The 18,696-nt window shown below is 53.8% G+C and overlaps 1 long non-coding RNA gene across 1 annotated transcript in view; it reads right to left on the bottom strand.

Annotated features, from left to right (window-relative positions):
* Nucleotides 1-12,143, bottom strand: part of LOC146358748 (uncharacterized) — an 862,550-nt gene extending 850,407 nt beyond the window's left edge. The window contains exon 1 of the long non-coding RNA XR_014785649.1: nucleotides 11,576-12,143. This is a non-coding gene — a long non-coding RNA (uncharacterized LOC146358748). The remainder of the gene's footprint in view (nucleotides 1-11,575) is intronic.
* Nucleotides 12,144-18,696: the final 6,553 nt, after the last annotated feature.

Below are 18,696 nucleotides of genomic sequence, written 5' to 3'. Positions count from 1 at the left end.
GCTTTATAGTGTACTCCCCGTAGCTTGTAGGTAGATTTTCTTTCTCTAGCTCTTTTTCTTTTGCTCCTGTGTGGGGGTGTGTGAGTGTGCGCTGTCTGTGCGTGCAAAGCACTACACACAATCCATACAATATAGCTCGGAAAACACGGGGATCCATTACAAAGGCCGCTGCTATTTGAGCTGATCTCACGGGAGTTCTTTCCCCCTCCTCTCAGGGCGCAATCCTATGCGTATTTAGGCAGAAAAGAGGCCTGCAACTCCCAGCGTGACCCAGCCAGCCATGGCTGGCTGGGGAGTGCTGGCAGGTGTGGGCCGCCTTTCTGCCTACACCGGCCAAGGATGGCGCCTTTACTCGTCAGGGTGGGAGAGCCAAGTCTGAGGAGCCTCCACTTGGGTGTGCAGCCGGCTCTACCTTTGGGCAGAGAGAGGAGGACCTTGGTGTGTGCTGTCACTTCCGTGTGTCAGCCTGAGGGCAGGGCAGGGCATGCCCCACTCCCTCCTTGTTCTTGACGGGGGCCACTTTGGGAGACGATACTTGCCCGAGATTTGGGATGAAAACGTTGTCAAGGAATGTGTACTTTGAGGATGGACGGGGCAGAACTGAACATGTGGATTTGATCTCTGCTGGACTCCAGGAAAGGGGGGTCTATGCCGTGTCCTGCTGAGAGACGCCAGCGGACATCCGGCCGCTGGCTAGCAGGGACGCAAATGGCGGCGGCCGTAGCCACCGCCGTTTGTGTCCCTGTGATAGGCTACGTAAATCTTTACGTAGCCTATCACGTCTGACTTTAAAAAACACACACACACTCGCATACGCAAATGGCGGCGGCTACGGCCGCTGCCATTTGTGTTCCTTATTTTGGCCTGTCTTAGTTTACATCCATATTTACGTAGTCTAAGACGGCGAAAATAAGGGGAACGCAAATAGCGGAGCGGACGCTATTTGCGTTCCCCTTATTTTTGCCGTTTTAGTCTATGTAATTATTTGCGTAGACCAAGACGGCCCAAAATAATGAATGCAAATGGCAGCGGCCGTAGGCGCCACCATTTGCCTACGCCTTTTTTTTTTTTTTTACCCGGACGTTTTAGGCTACGTAAAAACATACGTAGCCTATCACGTCTATGTAAAAAACCCCAAAAAACTGCAAATGGCTGCGGCAGGAGCCGGTCGGAAGACCAGCCGCCGCTGCCGCCGCTGAAGCCACCACCACCTGGAAGATCCGCCCCAGGTAATTCTCGTCCCGGGGGGGGTCCGCGGGGTGCCAGGGGGCCAGGCCGTTCCGCCACAGATTTCAGGGGGCCGAATGCACTGGCATTCGTCCCCACCGAGATCCGTGGCGGAATTCTCTGCCACCCCTAATTCCCATCTTGTTTTCTGAGCCCCTCTCCCAGAGCAGCTGTGGAATCATTGGGTCGCAGTCAGAATCCCAGCAGAAGTGGTTCGGAAGGGTGGGCAGGCTGGTTCGCTAGTGAGAAACCCGGGGCCGAAGAGTTTGCCCATGCTGACATGCACGTAAGGGCAAGAGGGAGTGGGGCTGGTTTGGGCCTCCTCAGACTGCGGAATCGTTCGGGCCTCTCGCCCTCTCTTTTCAGCCATACAGATTGCAACAGCGGAACAAAGCTGTATGGGTCTCCGACACGGTTATAGTGGTGGGCTTTGGCTGTCCTTGGAACTATATACTGAGGCGATAGCTCATTGCCCACAGCTATACGATTTCTGGAATCCTACACTCATTCAGCTTTTGCTGTGAGCGCTAAGAAGCTCGTCCACGCACCCAGAGCTGCTAACCATAGGAGTTCTCGGAGTTCCTAGGGATTTCTGTTAGTTGGCCAGGAGTTCTTTGTGCCAAGAGATGAGCCCAGGACAGAAGGCGTTACTGGAATACATCTGCCCAGTTGCTTCCGCTGTCCAGCCCCACCCTTGCCTTTCCTGCTCTTTCCTGTCTTTCCTGGACAGTATTTGTGGTTCTTATGGTAGGACATGGAAGGGGTGATAGACGGATCAAGGAATGACTATGGTTTTGTTCACTCACCGCATACAGAACTGAAATCGTTCTGCTCCTGCGCCATTCCACAGCTGCGCATCGTGCACTGCTGGCACAGGAGGCATTGAGGGCTGCCGAGAGGGAGGGGAGAGAGGAGAGGAGGAGGAGCCCGAAGGGCAGCCGACAGCAGGAGGAGCAGCATCTGTGGAGAAGGCCACCCTTCTTCTCCCACAGATGAAGCCCCTCCTCTGGTCCTCCTCAGGCGTCTGCTGGGGGATGTCCAGAGGCCTCACGGGCCCTGCAAGGACTACAGAATGGCGCCTGAGCTAACAACTCCGCCTGCAAGATGCATGTTACCATTGTGGTTTATTCTTCTCTTTCCACACGCAGGTAACGACCCTCAAAGGAGGGTGGAGCCCTCGAGCGGGTGGAGCCCTCGAGCGGGTGGAGCCCTCGAGCAGGCCTGCAGCCGGGGACATCGCAATGCTTTCTGCGTTTGTTTTGTCACTTCTGACCTGTTTAAAGTTCTTTCTGCCCTGCCCTGAAGAAAAAGAAGCCATTTCTTGTTTCAAGTCAAGAGATACAATTTTTAAAATCTAGATGATTTTACACAGTGATCTCTGTGTTTGCTTGCTGTTCCACAAACCGCAGCAACAAGAATGCTTTCCAAGCTCAACAACCCCAGCTGCTGTAAGCTTCCCTCCTGGGGAGATGCTCAGCATCCCTCATGTTACAAAGTATGCTTTGATTTGCATGGAGCTGCATATCACAGACATGTACGCTAAAGACATCCCAGAGGGATCTTTGAACATAGAACTCTTGGTGCTTAGGAAAACCCGATACCCCCAAAGCTGAGGGAGTCAGAGAGCACGAGACGGTCTTTGGAAGCAATTCTTTGATTTATTACAGAAGACTTCCAAAGGAATTGAAATCACACATCAGGGGAATTAGAACGATACATACGTTTGGGGAATCAGAATCATACTAACATTCGGAGGGTTAAAGATACACGTATAAAGCCAATAGTGAGGTACACTGGGATGCATAGGAAATGGTGTGTGTGTGTGTGTGTGTGTGTGTGTAGTAGGGATGTATGCTGTAAAGGCCGCCAGACACATGCGGGCAGCGCAACTGGACTCTGCATGTCGGTGCGAGTTCTGCAAAGCACTGCCCCATCTCGCCACTGCTGTGGGCTCTGCGCAGGCCAGACAGGGACTGCTGGTTTGGACAGAACTGGAGCAAGATGGCTACGGTTTGGAACGGGTGCGCTGCTGGGGGGACAAGCGCCACTCCGTGCATTGCCTCTTCTGCATGCACATCTGGAAATGGTCTTTCCTGCTGGTGATGTCGCTGCGGCGGATATTATCTGTAGGGGAAGTAGTTGTCCTACTAGCCTCACTCTTCCCCAGCACCTTCACATCCAGAACATCTCTCTTGCGGCACTCCATGGTTTTCTCTGTCAAATAGGTTTTTAGACTTCGGAAGTCAGGGTTCTGACCTTGCAGCGCCTCCCTCACTGTGCTACCCGGAACCGCGGTTCAAGGAGTGACGCAGCCATGTATTTCACGTCCCTGCGGAATCTCCTGCGGAAGGAATGTGCAAGCCTAACGGCAGGATTGGGGGCTTGACTGTCTGCAGCACTGCTGTGCTCACAAAGCCCAGCACAGCCTTTTCTCGGCACCCCCTCTGTCATCTTCAGCGCAGGCAGAACTTGGCCCAGTGTAGCATCTCAGTAGCGTTGTGCATTCATCAAAGGCTTTTACCATGTCAACCAGCTCTTGCATCAAGACCCACTGCTGTGGTGCGACCAAAAATTTGGAGTGGTGTTTTGTCTCGATAGTGTGGTCATTTATAGCAGCTCTCTGCTGACAGAGTCGCTGTAGCATATGCAATGGGCTGTTCCAGTGTGTGCACACATCCAAGATGAACTTGTGTTGTGGAAGACCACGTCTACGTTGGATGGCGCCTATTGCCGCCATCGCTGAGCAGGACTGCCTGAGGTGTGTGCAAATGGATCGGGCCATCTTCAGTAGCTTGCCTATTTTGGGAGATGGGTTGCTCAATCCCGAACGCACCACAACGATCAAACAGTGCGCAACGCACTGGACGTGGTTTCGCCCTGCAATGCGGACTGCTTTCCGGGAGTTGGAGGCATTAGAGGCTTCTAAACAGCCCACTGCTGGATTTAAGGGGGGGACCCAGGACGTAACAACACCATCAATTTTCGTCGTAACGCTTTCTGCTGTGTGCGTCCCCGAGAGCATTGTGAGGGCCAATGTCGCTGTCGCCCGAGTCAGTCTGCATTTCTCACTGACGGAGACCCATTGCGCAGTGACACACAGATAAGACCTTGTTTGCTTGCTTGTCCACGGGTCTCTTGTCAGATGAATGCTTCCTCCAACCGCGCGCTTCCAATCCTGCTGGAGCGCCCTTCTGACTTCAGAAGCCAGGGCTGGAATGGCAGCGCCACTACCGTAGTGACGAGAAGGGACATCCCACTGGGGGCACAATTCCTCCACGAAGTCCCGGAAGGCCTCCTCTTCCACTCTGGAGAAGGGCAGCGTGCATCGAGCAATGAACTCTTCCTGTCAGGGCTCCATTCCCCCTTGCTGCCTGGACGCGTCAGATGGGGATTTCGGTGTCAGCGCGAGGCATAGTTCCATTGACACCTGCCTCTTAGCTAAGTTGCCTTCTGTGCCCTTCTCAGCCAGACCACTGTGCCTTTGGTCTTTGCAAGATGAGGCAAAAAAGGCAGTAATACTCTTTTGGGATGGCTGGGAGAGGGACTTGCCTTTACTGTCTTTGGGCACAAGAAGCGCATGATGCACCTCCATGTGTCGCCTCATGGCAGATGTGCCCACTTGTCCACAGCCCCCTTCCATTCCTAGGTGCACACGACTTCTGCAAACATCACAGACCACGACGTAACGGTCATTTTTCGCATCTTTGAAGAAGCGCCACACGTAGGAACTCGCCCGGCCACCATCTTTTCTTTGGGCAACGGAGTACCAGTTTCAGATGAGGCGGCATATGGAGCTGCACGTTTCCTCTCATCTCTGCTTGTGGATGGTGTTGCTGGTGGCACTGTTGATGGTGATGACGAGCGCTTAGCAGGGCATAGTTGTTCCTGAGGTTTGGGATTGCTCCCAAAGAACCCGGCAGGCTGGACCACAGAGGCAGACTCAGTCTCAGCAGGGACATCGGTATAGAAGGACTCCTCCTCCTCATCGCTGTCTGCATCAGTGCTGAAATGAAGTCCTCTGGGCTTTTTTTCCAAATTACGTGAACCGCTGCCCACGAGGTAATTCTCAACAGGTAGCTCTGGACCGGGTTCATCTTCTGTCCCACTTTCGCTCTCCCATGCAGGGAGGACGGTTGTGGGCGTTTCTGTCACGATTCCAAAGAGAAGCGGAATTTCAGGAGAAATGCACCTTTGACACATGAATAATAGCAAAGAGAAAACAATCTGCTGGGTAGGGATGGCGGATAATTTCTCCCGAATCTTCGGGGGGCCGAGCACCAATTCATTCGGCCCCCCGAAATCGGCAGTGAAATTCTCCGCCACACCCCTGCCCCCCCGCCCCCCCCCCCGGGATGGGACTTACCGTAGCCGAATGTCCCTCCCGGCGGCGGGTCCCGGCGGCGGTTCGTTACATTTTTTTGTAATTTGGCGGTTTTTACTTCATTACAGCTGAAGTAAAAAAACAAACAAACCCGTGATAGGCTACGTAACGATTAATGTAGCCTATCACGGCTAGATCTCCAAAGTCAGCCGTGATAGGCTACGTTAATCGTTACATAGCCTATCATGGGTGACTTTGAAAAAAAAAAAAAGCTCATATGCAATTGGCGGCCCCCTTGGGGGCCACCATTTGCGTACGCGCTTTTTTTTCCCCCCCCCCAAAGTCACCCATGATAGGCTACGTAACAATTAACGTAGCCTATCACGGCTGGCTTTGCAAATCTAGCCGTGATAGGCTGCGTAAATCATTACGTAGCCTATCACGGGATTTTTGTTTGTTTGTTTGTTTTTTACTTTCGTAGTTCACGGCCGGGGAGACGGGGCGCTTCTCCCCGGCCTGAATTTCGGCTGGGCGAGGCGGGGCGCCTCCCCCCCCGGCCTGAACTTCGGGGGGAGAACCAAAGCGCCTCCCCCCCACCGCAAAGCAAGCTGCGAGACCAGGTAAGTGACTTTCGTACATCCCTACTGCTGGGACATGCCCCCTCGCAGGCCTCTACATATCTCTGTCCTCCAGTTTTCCACGATGATGACATCTGGATGGAAGAGAACAAGAGCGAGACACCCCTTATGGCCGGGAGGCAGGGGTCGGTGTCCAAGTCCCATTTAACAGCGACACGACTTAGGAGTGCTTTAGTGACGTCTTAGGCCTGGTATCGACGGAGGAGGCTGATTGCCTCATTGGGGGAATCTCTCTCCCCAAAGAGGGAGGACTGGGGAGTCCGGGGGGGCAGTGGCAAGAATTTTAGGCTTGCGGCAGCTACGGCTGGGGTTCCTTCTTCCCTTTTTCACCTGATGTAGCACAGCAGAGAGCCCCTGTCATGCCCCCTGCCTTCCTCATGGTGTAGTAAAAATGTAACCTAAAAGCCATTGTATGTGTCTTAAGCAGCACGTAGTATTGTAAGAGCTGCGCATGCCTGGAATGAGCAGACAGTAACCCTAAGATAAGGTTGCCAAGCAAACTGCTAGCAACCAATCAAAGTGACACGCTGGCTAAGGAATGCAAGCTGAGGTGATAAAACTGTAGCGCGGGGGTCGCCCAGGGTCGACTCTGCTTTTGAGCGTGAGCTCCTTTGTCGAACTGTTTGCAAACAATAAAATCGAGTTGGACCCAGCCTGAAGTTGACTCTCCTCTTTGGGGCAAATTGGACTAGCGTCCAAGGGGCGAAACTAGCATTTTGTGCAACAAATTGGCGAGTTAGTCAGGGGTCCCTTGGACCACCCTGGGGTCAAACGACAGAACCGGCAAAGGTGCCTGTGGGGCGCGCCGGACCGCCTTTGAGGTCTGCCACGGCACCAGAGAACGGGGGTCGGGACACCCAGGAGGTTAAAGGCGTGGACTCCATTGATTGAGTCAACCAGGCTGAACGGGTCTGAAGAGACGGCACTAGGGTGTTGGGCAGAGTAAGTACTTGATTTCCCTTCTGTCTTTCTGTTTGAGTTGCCTTCGGAGCGTCTGAGGTTTGTCAGACTCTGTGTCAGTGTCGGAGGTTTGTCAGGCTCCGTGTATGGTTTCAAATAGAGGTAGGCACAATGGGGGCGGGTAGCTCCCATTTAGAAAGCTCTGCCACTCCCTTGGGATGCATGCTAAAGAACTTTAGCAAAGTCAAGCGTCTGAGGTTTGTCAGACTCCGTGTACTAAGATGTCGAAAGGCAAGCTGGTTACACTCTGTCAATTGGAATGGCCAGCATTTGGAATTAGTTGGCCAGACATAGGATCCTTTGGTGTAAATCTTGTAAATGCTGTATATAAAAATGTGGTGAATAATGGGCAATGGGATCAATTCGCCTATATTGATGGTTGGTTGAATTGGTGCGGAAAGAATCCCCCTTAGTTACAGAAGTATAAATGTGTAAATGTGTTACTGGCAAAGGACCACAGGGGCAAGAGACCCCGGGTGGTGTCTGAATCAAGTAGTAAGAGATAAATTTGCCTCAGGGAAGGTGAGGTTATCAGCATTTGGATGAGTGCCAACCAAAATCCACTGAAGGCGAGAAAAGGTTGAATATAAAGTTCAATATTGTAAAGTCATGATGGTATGCTCCGAGGTGAAGCCCAAAGCCCCTGTTCTCCCTGATTCAAGCCCCACAGAAGGAGCTTGAAGACTGGGAGACCCTGCCCAAGGTGCCCTGAGCTCCCCCCGGTCTGATTCGGTCTGTTAGGTTGGGAGGAGAGGTTGTTGGGGGAGGGAGGGGGCCCTCCAGAGACAGTTTGTCTGCCACCGTATCCAAGTTTGTTAGAAGAAGCAAAAGCAGTTAAAAAAGTTGCAACTTCTGAACAAAGAGATTTGTTTGACGACTTAAAGACTGTGGCAAAATCAAGAAACAAAGACAGAGCAAGTTCTTAAAATATCAGGGTCTGTGTAAGCTTATCTCTGTCAGCCTGCTCAGAGCAGAGCCAAGGGGGACTTGCCTAACCCCCCTTCACCATGGCTGGTTTAGCCTTAGCAAGCAGAGAGGCTGGAAGGTGTCTGTGAGGACCTGACAAAAGAGTGAGATTTGCAAAAAAACAAACAAACAAGAAAAGCATCACAGCTGGAAAGCTGAGCAGCACTGCTCTGTTCTTATCTGTGGAGGAATCTAGAAGAGGTGTAAGGTTACACCTTCCCCATTCGAACTGATGAAGAGACACAGAGCTTTTGTTAAAAACATCCCTTCTTTATGGCCCAAAGCCTTCTTTGTTAGAGGCACTCTGCACATGGACTGGAACTTTAGACAGTTAAAGACTTGCCATAAAAAGTACTGTGAGGCTTGTCATAGCCTTAAACTCCCGTTGTTGTAGATTGTGTGTTTGTTTGTGATCAGCTCAGTGTACAGTTTGATTTGTGATTTCAACACTCAGATAAAAAGCTGCATTTGACTGAAAGAACTGGGTATATTTAGCTTTGAGAAGAGAAGACTGAGAGGAGATCTGATAGCACTCTTCAAGTACTTAAAAGGTTGTCCCAGAGAGGAAGGCCAGGATCTCTTCTCAATCATCCCAGAGTGCAGGACATGGAATAATGGGCTCAAGTGACAGGAAGCTGGATTCCAGCTGAACATCAGGAGAAACGTCCTAACTGTTAGAGCAATACAACAATGGAACCAATTACCTGGGGAGGTGGTGGGCTCTCCCACCCTGGAGGCATTCAAGACGAGGCTGGACAGCCATCTGTCAGGGATGCTCTGATTTAGATTCCTGCACTGGGCAAGGGGTTGGACTCGATGGCCTTGTAAGCCCCTTCCAACCCTACTATTCTATGATTCTATGATTTCCAAGGCTTTGATTTCATTTACCCTAATGAAGCATACAGATACAAATTTGATAGAGATTCATAGACTACAAAGGAAACAGCCTTCAAAAAGTTCAAAGAGAAACTACGAAAGTTAGTTTCCCTTTAAAAAGGGGGGCAGCAAATTCTCTTAACTTAAGAGGTGAGAGAGAGAGAGAGAGCCCCCACTCTCCCGTGATACTTCTAAGCCCAGCTGTGTTTCTGAAGCCTAAGAAAGTTCCTGCCCCATGTGTTCCAGCCCTTTCTCAAAATCTGAACTGTTCTGACGTTCCATTTGCTCAGAGGCAAACCTGACACTCTGCCAAAACTCATGCAGTGTGGAGTTGCCGATGCAAAAATGGCGGCTTGGAACTCTTTCCACATATGAGAACGCCCTTCCCTTGATTTTGATGGGCCCTGACCATGCAGTCAGAGGAGCAGTATAATGGTTAGATCTGCTCCACCATGCCCTACTATACAAAACAAATGTTTTCCAGTCATGGTGTTAGATTTTAATGATATGAAAAAGGTATAAAAGAAGGCAGAAGAAAGTAGCAGACAAAAAGGCTTAAAAAAGAAAGAAAGCTTATCCCAAATGTGTGTCGTTGAGATTAGTAAGAAGATCTAAGCAAGCGAGTCTCTGTCGAAGCAATGGCAAACAGCCTAAGTTGCAAAGAAGACAAAGAGTTAAAATTGGTGCATGGCACAGAAAATTTGAAACATGATCTGCAGAACAGGCAAGCCAAAAGATAAGTGTGCCTGTTACAAGAGGGAGGCTATAGTAGCCATAAAAAGGGGCGAAGCCCCCGTATGAAGCTCTAACAAAAATATTACCCACTAGAAGTGGACAATTAAAATAAAAAAGGCTTTTCTTAAATTGAAGCAAGCCTTAATATCACTGCCTGCTTTAGCCTTATCAGACCCCAGATCATGAAGTTTTTAGAGCTATGGTGCACATGAGAGCACATGAAAAGAGTGCCATTCCTGAAAAAAGGAAAAGGCAATGCTGGCAGCCACCATGGGCGGAGATTTAAACCGCGGCTGGAGAGCACAAAAGCGACGGGGGGGGGGCGGAAAAGGAAAGGGCCGACCGGGGCGCAATAAATGTGCGTATTGTCAAGAGAAGAGACACTAAAAAAGATTTTCCAGAGTTGAAAGAGAAGAGAAAAGAAACTCACCCTGAAGGCTGCCAAACGCGGGCAGGGTCCTCCGGAGTTGGGGGGGAGTCTAGCTGAAGGGCCACCACCCTACAAACAAATGCTGTGGAGAATCCCAAGGTAAAAGTAAGGGTTGGTGGCAGAGACTGTGAGGCCCTAGTAGATACTGGAGCCACATTTTCTATGATCCCTGTGAAGCCCCCCCGGCGAGAGAAAGTGGAAAGCATGTAACTGTAAAAGGAATTAAAGAGAAAAAAAAACTAAATTGCCCGTGTGTAAGCCTCTCCTCACGAAAACTGGAAATAACATACTGGAACATGCCTTTGTAGTTTCATCTGCATACCTGGTTGCCCTCTTGGAGCGGGACTTATTAACAAAACTGCAAGCTAAAATCTTCTTCCGTGATAATCAGATTGTAGTACAGCTGCCAGCAATGCAGGGCTCAAATTAGCAGATGGCCCTTCAAGCAATCGAGATTGTGTCAGAGGCCAAAGGGACTGAAATTTTAGAAAATGTTGATCCATGTGTGTGGGCAGACAGAACCCCTGCCCGAGCAAATGCATAACACCAGTTAAAATCTTCTTTTAAAAAGGGAGAGCCCTGTGTGCGTGAGGCAGTATCCTCTGAAGAAAGCCACCTGTGCAGGCTTGAAGCCGCTCATTGAGAAGTTCAAAAGTTATGGTTAGCTAATAAAGGGATCATCCCCCTTTAACACCCCAATTTTGGGTGTGCCCGAGGCAGATAGCACCTCCTTCAGGTTAGACCAAGACCTGAGAACAGTGGCTGACTGCCCTTTGTGCCTCAAAAACAATTCAAAAATGTTTGAGCCCCCAGCTCAAATGAGAAGTCGCCCATGCGCTTACTATCCTTTTCAGAGATTTCAAATTGACTTTTCAGAGTTGCCCCAGACTCATGGCTATCGGTACCTGCTAGTAATGATAAAACCAATTGACCGCACCTTAAAGACAATGCTCACTAGAATTTGTTTAAAGATTAAGTTGAAAGGCCACAGGCCTTGCCAGTCACCTTGACTCGAGTACGGTACACCCCCAAGGGAAGTATTAAATTGACATCTTTTAAACGTTCCATAAGCGCCCACCTCAGATATTACCTATGGCTGATAGCTTAAATGTGAATTTAAAAGTAAACGTTTTAAGATTCAAGGTTATGTTACTGCTTTGCAGTCTGTTTTGTTTTCACAGGTTTGCGACACCGCACCAATCCTGGCCTTTAGATGCTCCAGTGCATAATCTCAATCCCAGCGATTGGGTGCTAATCCAGTCCTGGAAAGATGAACCACTTACTGAGAAATGAAAGGGTCCATTCCAGGTTCTACTCACCACTCACACGGCTATAAAAGTCGCGGAAGGAAAGAAGTGGATCCATCACACTGAATAAAGGCATCACCTGCACCAGAGAGGGTCACACTGGAAGCTGACCCACCTGAAGGTCATCATTAGAATAATGAACCCCTGAAAGGACCCAAGTAGGTCTACAGAAAGAGGGCGCTCTCGTTTCAAGGGTTCCTGATGAACGGAACAAAACTGAGTTCCAAAAGTTCAAAAAAACTGTGTTTTTGTTGTCAACATTCTAGTAGCTAGAACAAAGGCGTCCTAGGACTCACTTGCTGTTTAGAGAAAACCGTCAATGCCACAGCGATAATAGTTTGCGCCTTTAAGTGCGTAGTCCACCGCTGGACCAAAGAGAGTATAAATTTGAGAAAAGCCTTTTGAGGGGGGAATTGTAGTAAAAATGTAACCTAAAAGCCATTGTATGTGTCTTAAGCAGCACGTAGTATTGTAAGAGCTGTGCATGCCTGGAACGAGCAGACAGTAACCCTAAGATAAGGTTGCCAAGCAAACTGCTAGCAACCAATCAAAGTGACACGCTGGCTAAGGAATGCAAGCTGAGGTGATAAAACTGTAGCGCGGGGGTCGCCCAGGGTCGACTCTGCTTTTGAGCGTGAGCTCCTTTGTCGAACTGTTTGCAAACAATAAAATCGAGGTGGACCCAGCCTGAAGTTGACTCTCCTCTTTGGGGCAAATTGGACTAGCGTCCAAGGGGCGAAACTAGCATTTTGTGCAACAATGGGAGTTTGTGTGTGTGTGACTAAGTACCAGGAAGGATGCTAACTGAGGGCAGAGTGTCCAAGTGTGAAGGATGGCGGGCAAGGAAGTGAAATAAAAACCTAAATTTTCGATCGAGAAGATGTGGACCTTTCTGGCCATGGCGTCTGGCAGTTACCTTTTCTGGGAAGGAGGTTTTTCAGAGCCTCCGGGAGCTCCTTGTTCTTCTGAAGTGTGTGCAGCTCCTGGAGGATCTTGGCCTTCACAACTGTAACCTAACCAGGAGCAAACTCCGAAGAAACCCACCATCAGCCTGCCGTAGCAACAACCCTCGAGGAGGACTGGGGGTGGGCGTTTCTGCTGTCAGGCCCGCTCGCCTTCCCCTCCCCTCCACTCCGCATGACGCAGGGAGGCCGTCCGCTCTGGGCACTCCTCCTGACATGGCTCCTGGAGTCCTGGGGAGGAAACAACAGGCCCTGCCTTTCCCCGTTGGGAGCCTACACGAGCAGTTCACTCACCTCCTTCCCCGAAAAGGCCTCAGACCTCCCAAGGAGGGAATATGCACTGAGAATGGGGGCCTCCTGGGTCTTGCTGCTGTCGTGGTGGGCCAGGACCAGTGCTGTGCCGAGGAAGGCCCTCTTTTAAGGCCCTCTTTCAAGCCACAACACGTGAATTTTGTGACACAAGTTTCCATTGGAACGCAACACCGTTTCCCAGAAGCCACTCTCCCCTGCCATAGGGCAAGGCCGGGCCGAGCTGTGGGGCTGGCAGCCAGCTCCAAATCGGACAGGGAGGTTTCTGGACCAGGGCTTTCTCCGGCTGCTGTGTGTCCCCCTCCTCTTTCTCACCATGGCCCCCTCTTCCATGCTGAGCAGGCATGGAGCTGGTGAACAAGCAGGCAGGGACCTCTGCCGTCCCTGCTACTCACCCCCGTGGCCTGGGCCAGAGCGAGAAGCCCGTAAACAGGGAGGTGGCCCCGGTGAGGAGGAGGAGTGCTCCAGGGGGATCTTGCTAGGGGCCCTCTGGGGCTGTGAGGCCCCCTGCAGGTGTCCCGCCATGCTGAGCCCTGACACTGGCCTTCCCTCACCTTGCCCTTGAGCGAGGCCCTCCCACACCGGTCTGACGGGAGGACGGCAAGAGGCGTCTCCCTTGCCGGCAGGACTGCAGCGCAGCCATCCTTGCAGCTGCCGGGGGGTCTTTACCTCGCCCACGCTGCAGGCCTCTCGGTATGCCAGCAGCTTCTGGCTCCCTAGGGCTCCCCCCCACCAGAGGTCCTCTGTCTCGCGCGCCCCTGACAGAGAGACACCAGATGGGATCGACTGCCACGGAGGTGGACCGTCCCCTTCGGGAGGACAAGGGGCCAGCCAGAGGAGGCTGCTGGGCTCCTCCTTCCTTGCCCGCTTACCCCTCTGGAGAAGCAGGAGCCGATGGAAGGAGCTGATGGCTGCCTTGGCCTGGTCCCGCAGATTCGCCCTGGAGCCAGTCAGCAGCATGGCGCATTCGGCCACCAGACGGCCCAGGACCAGGTGGTCTCCAGACAGCTAGTGGGACAGGAAACCAGGGGGACCTCGACCCACACTTCTCCCTTGCTTTCTCCCTGCACCTCGTGGGCCCTGTCCTGCAGACCCCATGGGCGACACGCCCTCCGCGGAGCTCTCCGGATTGAGCCCTGCCCTGGTGCCGGGGGCTGGGGGCTGGTGCGTGCTGCTCCGGGTTCCCTCCCGCCCCCACACCGGCCACTGAAACAGAGAACCCAGCCTCTCTCCCTGCCCAGAGCAGGCCGGGGGCCCTCCCCCGAAGGCTCGGACGGTCCCAGCCCAAGGCCCCTCGCCAGGCCAGCAGCCAGGGATACGCACGTCCACTTCTGGCAGCATCAGGCTGTAGTCCACGAGGTGCATGCCGCACGCCAGCGCCCTCCAGGCCTCCAGCGGCACACTGGACCGCATCCAGAAGGGGACATCCTGTGGGAGGAGGCAGCCCTCAGAAGCCTGGCAGGGCCCGAGGGGGGCGGGGGGCTTACCCGCCACACCCAAGCCCTGAGGCAGAGCCCTGCGCACCGTTCCCGCCCGGACCCTCACGGGCTGCTCCAGGCTGCTCGGGGCACTAGGGAGACCCTGGTGGGTCCAGGCCTCGAGGTGCCATTGCCTTTGGGCAGCATCTCCATGGCCTCGCACCGCCCTCCGGGGCCTCGAGCTGGGCAACCTCGCCTGTTTTGCCAGCAAAAGTGAACTTCTCAGATGTCCATTCACCTCCACAATGAATAGGAGATGGCTGAGGCTGGGCTCGCCGGCCAACAAGCCCTGCAGCATGAATTGCAGGGTCTCGTAGCCATAGGGCTTGGAGAACTGCTGGAAGGACAGACAGCGTTAGGCTGGGGGGGACACTGAAGGAACCCCTGCCACGGCTGCGTGGTCTCCACCGGCTCCCGTCCCTTCAGGCGGGGGGGCAGGGAACGCCCCTAAGGCGGGGGGGGAGCAGGGAACGCTGGAAGGAGAAGAGCAGCAGGAGTGAGCGGAGCGGGAGCGGGAGGGGCGGCTCTTCTCTTCCACGGGGCCGGCCTGCGCTTCCACGCTTCCCTCTCCGCTGGACCTGGAGGCACGATCCTTCCGGGCCGCCAGTCAGCTGGACGGGGAGGGGGCACAGTCCAGGACCGTGCTCCGTGGCCCCACTTCCGAAAGAAGAAGGGAAAGCGGGATAGGGGGAGCAATCCCGTGGTCCCGAGGGCAGATGTGGGCGCCGTGAGGGCGGCTTCCTGCTCCGCTGCCACAGAAGGAGCTATGAGCTGGGGGGGAGCTCTGCCCACGGGCCCTCCATACGCCCCCCCACCTCCATCCCGCCCCCATGGAAATCTCTGCGGTTCCTCCAGTTCCCGAGCAAGATGCGGCAGAGGAGAATGGGGAGGGGGAGGGGCATCCCAGAGGGAGGGGGAGGCAGGTGGAGAGGCCGGGATCTGCAGGGTCCTCCGGCCTCTCGATTCCTGGCCCAGCCCGAAAATAAGCCGGGGCTCAGAATTCACATGAGACAAGGCGAAATGAAATCCTATCTGGGCACCATCCTGTTCCTGCTTCGACAGGGAAGTGCGGCAGCATCGGCCGGCCAGCCACGCTGGCAGAGGGTACAGCAGAAAAACCAGCCCTCCCTCCCCCCGCAGCGACACATTGTGACCTGGAGGAGACCCTTTCATGAGCCGGGGCAGGTCCCACACGCCCCAATACCTCAGCTGGCAAACAGCCTTCATGGCGGATGAGACGACAGCGGGGGGCAGGGCTTCCCCGGGCTGGGTCTCCATCGCCATCTGGGGAGGCCAAGAGGGCAAAGGCAGAGATGAGCGGCCGGCCCCTCGGCCCCAGCCTTCCCCGGAGGGACGCTCAGGGCTCTTCATCCCCCGTCACTGCTGCCTTCCGCTGGGGTTCGGGGCCGCGTCTTGCTCACCGCTACGGCCAGGGCTAGGTCAGCCTTGGTGCAGGGCAGACCCAGGGCCCTCCAGCTGCCCTTCCTCGCAGCTCTGCAGCAGGTCACGACGGCCAGGAGGAAGGTGGCTTTGTCCTTGCCGTCGAGCACCTGGATGTTGGCGAGGATCAGGCGGTTAGCCAGGAAGGGCATTTCGGGGCCGCCAGGCCAGGGTGCCCCCTCGGTGTGCTCTGGGTGCTGTCTGCCGTGGCATCCAGCGGTGGGCTGTGTTTCTCCGAGGACACGATGGCCAGCAGGAGGATGCCAGCCCTACCCCACCCCTCACAACATGCTCTGCGGGTCTCTCCACCTCCATGGAGGAGGGGACGGAGGAGGCGCGGTTGGCCCTGTCCCAGTCGCCTAGGGCCGCCCCGCCCTCTGCCCTAGCAGGCTGGTGGGCTCCAGACACGACTGTCACTACAGCACTGCAGCACATGCTGATTTCTAATCCTAGGCTTGAGGGCCAAAGGGGAGGGAGCAAGGGATGTGTCCAGAGGATCCCCCTTTGTGCTGTTTTGGGATCTCAGAACACATCCCACCGTTGCATTGTGCCGACAGCCGGGGCAGCAATGCAGGGTCTGATCTGGGCGTTGTCAAAATTCGTTGTGAAATCGGTGGATGTGACCCTCTGCAAACGGAAGGGGCGCTGGCAAGCCCAAGACCAGCTCAGAACGCTGTGGACCCCTCATGAGAGGAGTGGGGCCTCTGACCCCACCCGGGCAGTGAGGTCCTCCGAGGGGGCCACGCGGGATTCCCCCTAGAGCAAACCAGACCGTGGAGAGTGCCCTGGGTGGAAGGCATCAGGAGTGTCCGGAGGGGAGAGGAAGGGTCTGTACCTGCTGTCCCGCTTGGAGCTGCTGCATGAACTCTGCCACCCTTTGCAGCAGTGCGGCCACCTCTGCCTCCGACTGGACCGGAGCTATACATGTAGCAGAATCTGGTATGCTTGTGGATGCCAAAGAGGAAAGAACATGGTGGACAGCCAGAGGAAGGAGGGCTTTACTGAGCCCATGCAGGGCTTTTTAACTCAGGAAAACTCACATGCTGCATGGGGGCAAAGGAGCACCTCCGAGGACACTTCCCCAGCAAGAAACTGGGTGTCCTTCGTGCAAAAAGGGTTGCTTACTCAGTGACCATCTTTGAACTCAGGGGCTCCCCAAGATGCAGCAGCTTACTCTTCTCCAAGCTCTCTCCTGCATTTAAACAAGCTTCTGAGGCCCCATCCGCATGAGCCATTTACTCTGGGGCTGCTGCGATCCGAGGACCTTCGAGACATACGATGCAGGCGCCACCTCGCAGCCTAACCGTGGTTTTCACGGGGAAAATGTGGATTTCCGCAGAGGCGTTTTGCTGTGATGTTTTAGCTTGCTGAGGGTGTACCGCGGTTGCTGAGCTGTCTGTCCCTTCCTCGAACTGACTTCGCAGTTTGCGGTGGGCATGGGGTAGGCGCGCTTAATGATTGCGTCATTCTGTGACGCCTTTTCACCCCTCCCCGTTCCTCCCCGCTCCTTTGCAGCTGCATAGTAACAGAGAGGTATCCATTCTGGAATGATGGGGAGGCACGTCCCTCTCACGTGGGCATGCCCCTTCGCACGTGCGAACCATCGAGAGAGTTACCATGCCAAACAGTTGGCATGGCAATGAAGGGGCAGACTACCCACATCTCACCAAAGAGGAATGGACAGACACAAAAGAACCCCTAAAATACAAAACAGCCATTAAAACCCAAAGTGTCGCGCCCCACCATCACGTGGTTGCACAGCTGCGCGTTTAAATATAGTGGTTAAAAAGAAAAATGAGCAGTGAAACTGCTGCAGTTTACTTTGCTTTACTGGCCATGTGTCAGGGCACAGCGGGTTTTCCCATTGGAGACGTCCCCAGTAAATCGCGTCTGTACCGCAGCGGAAGCTAATTTGCAGCTGCAGTGCTGTGCTGTTACACCAGAGTGAACGGTGAAAGTGGTGCCGTGTAGTTGGCCCCGAGTCTCCGTGATCAGGGTTCTCTCCCTCTCTCTCCCTCTCTCTGTCCATGCACTCTGTACTGAAATTGTGATTCAGGATGCTCGGGGACAGGAAGGAGGAGAACTCAGATGAATGTCTGGATTTTTTTGAGTTTGTCCCTTTTTAAAGGAAGAAGCCCAGGTTCCTGGTAGAGCATAGTATTACAGAACGGGAAGAAAGAGGCAGACACTAAACTTCAAAATGGCCACAGCCTCATTGATCGATTTACTTCATTCAGTGACCAGCTGAGATCAGTGTATATTGGGGTGAGTGGGTCAATGTCTCTCGCCCCCCCTTCCCTGTCCCTGCTCTCCTTTTCCTGAAGAACTGCTCTGCCTACCCAGACGCAATGGTCACCATGGCTTCAGCCCGAGCCACCTGACTCCAGGGAAACATGATGGGTGGGTCAAGACCACATCCCATCCAAAGCAGCTCATTACTGGAGCAGCCCCAGCTCTGGGGAGCGCCCCCCGTTCCAAGGTTACTCTCAGTCCACTCTCACCTGAGAATGAGACAGACAGACAGTGTCGTCTCACCTGGCCTGTCAGTCATCTGTCACCCAGGAGGTTTCGCCACTGATGCTGTGTTGGGCGGCGGGGGGGGGGGGGTATGTTTGCTGAGTGAGTGTCGCCCAGGTGAGGACAACCACAAGCTCTCCCTGCCAGCATCTCCTTCAGAGCCCTGCTCCGAACATTGGGGAAACGCCCACCTGCCCACAGCACTCTCCCCTGCGGGATGGAGATGAGGGGGTCTAGGGTGGGCCCCTCTGCCAACTGATCCTCCAACACCTGGAGCATCTCCCAAGATGCTTGATAGCCTGAAAAGAAGCAGAGACTTGGAGCACACCAGCCTAAAATCCCGCATTTAAAACGGGCCTTCTGCTTCAGTTTTAAATGCAGGACCACGACAGATTCCCTTCACATGCTCTTCCTTCCCCCCTTTTCCCCCTTATCTGGGTCTTCCGTATGTCTCATTCTACAGCCACTAGGTGGTGCTGTGGTCCAGCTCCTCTCATTGCAGCTGTTCCTTTTTCATGAAGAAATTCAAG

Source organism: Heloderma suspectum, chromosome 1, assembly GCF_057233095.1.
Source record: "Heloderma suspectum isolate Gila_16-S chromosome 1, 16-S_ref, whole genome shotgun sequence".
NCBI classification, from domain to species: domain Eukaryota; kingdom Metazoa; phylum Chordata; class Lepidosauria; order Squamata; family Helodermatidae; genus Heloderma; species Heloderma suspectum.
This window is presented reverse-complemented; position numbering and strand designations above follow the sequence as displayed.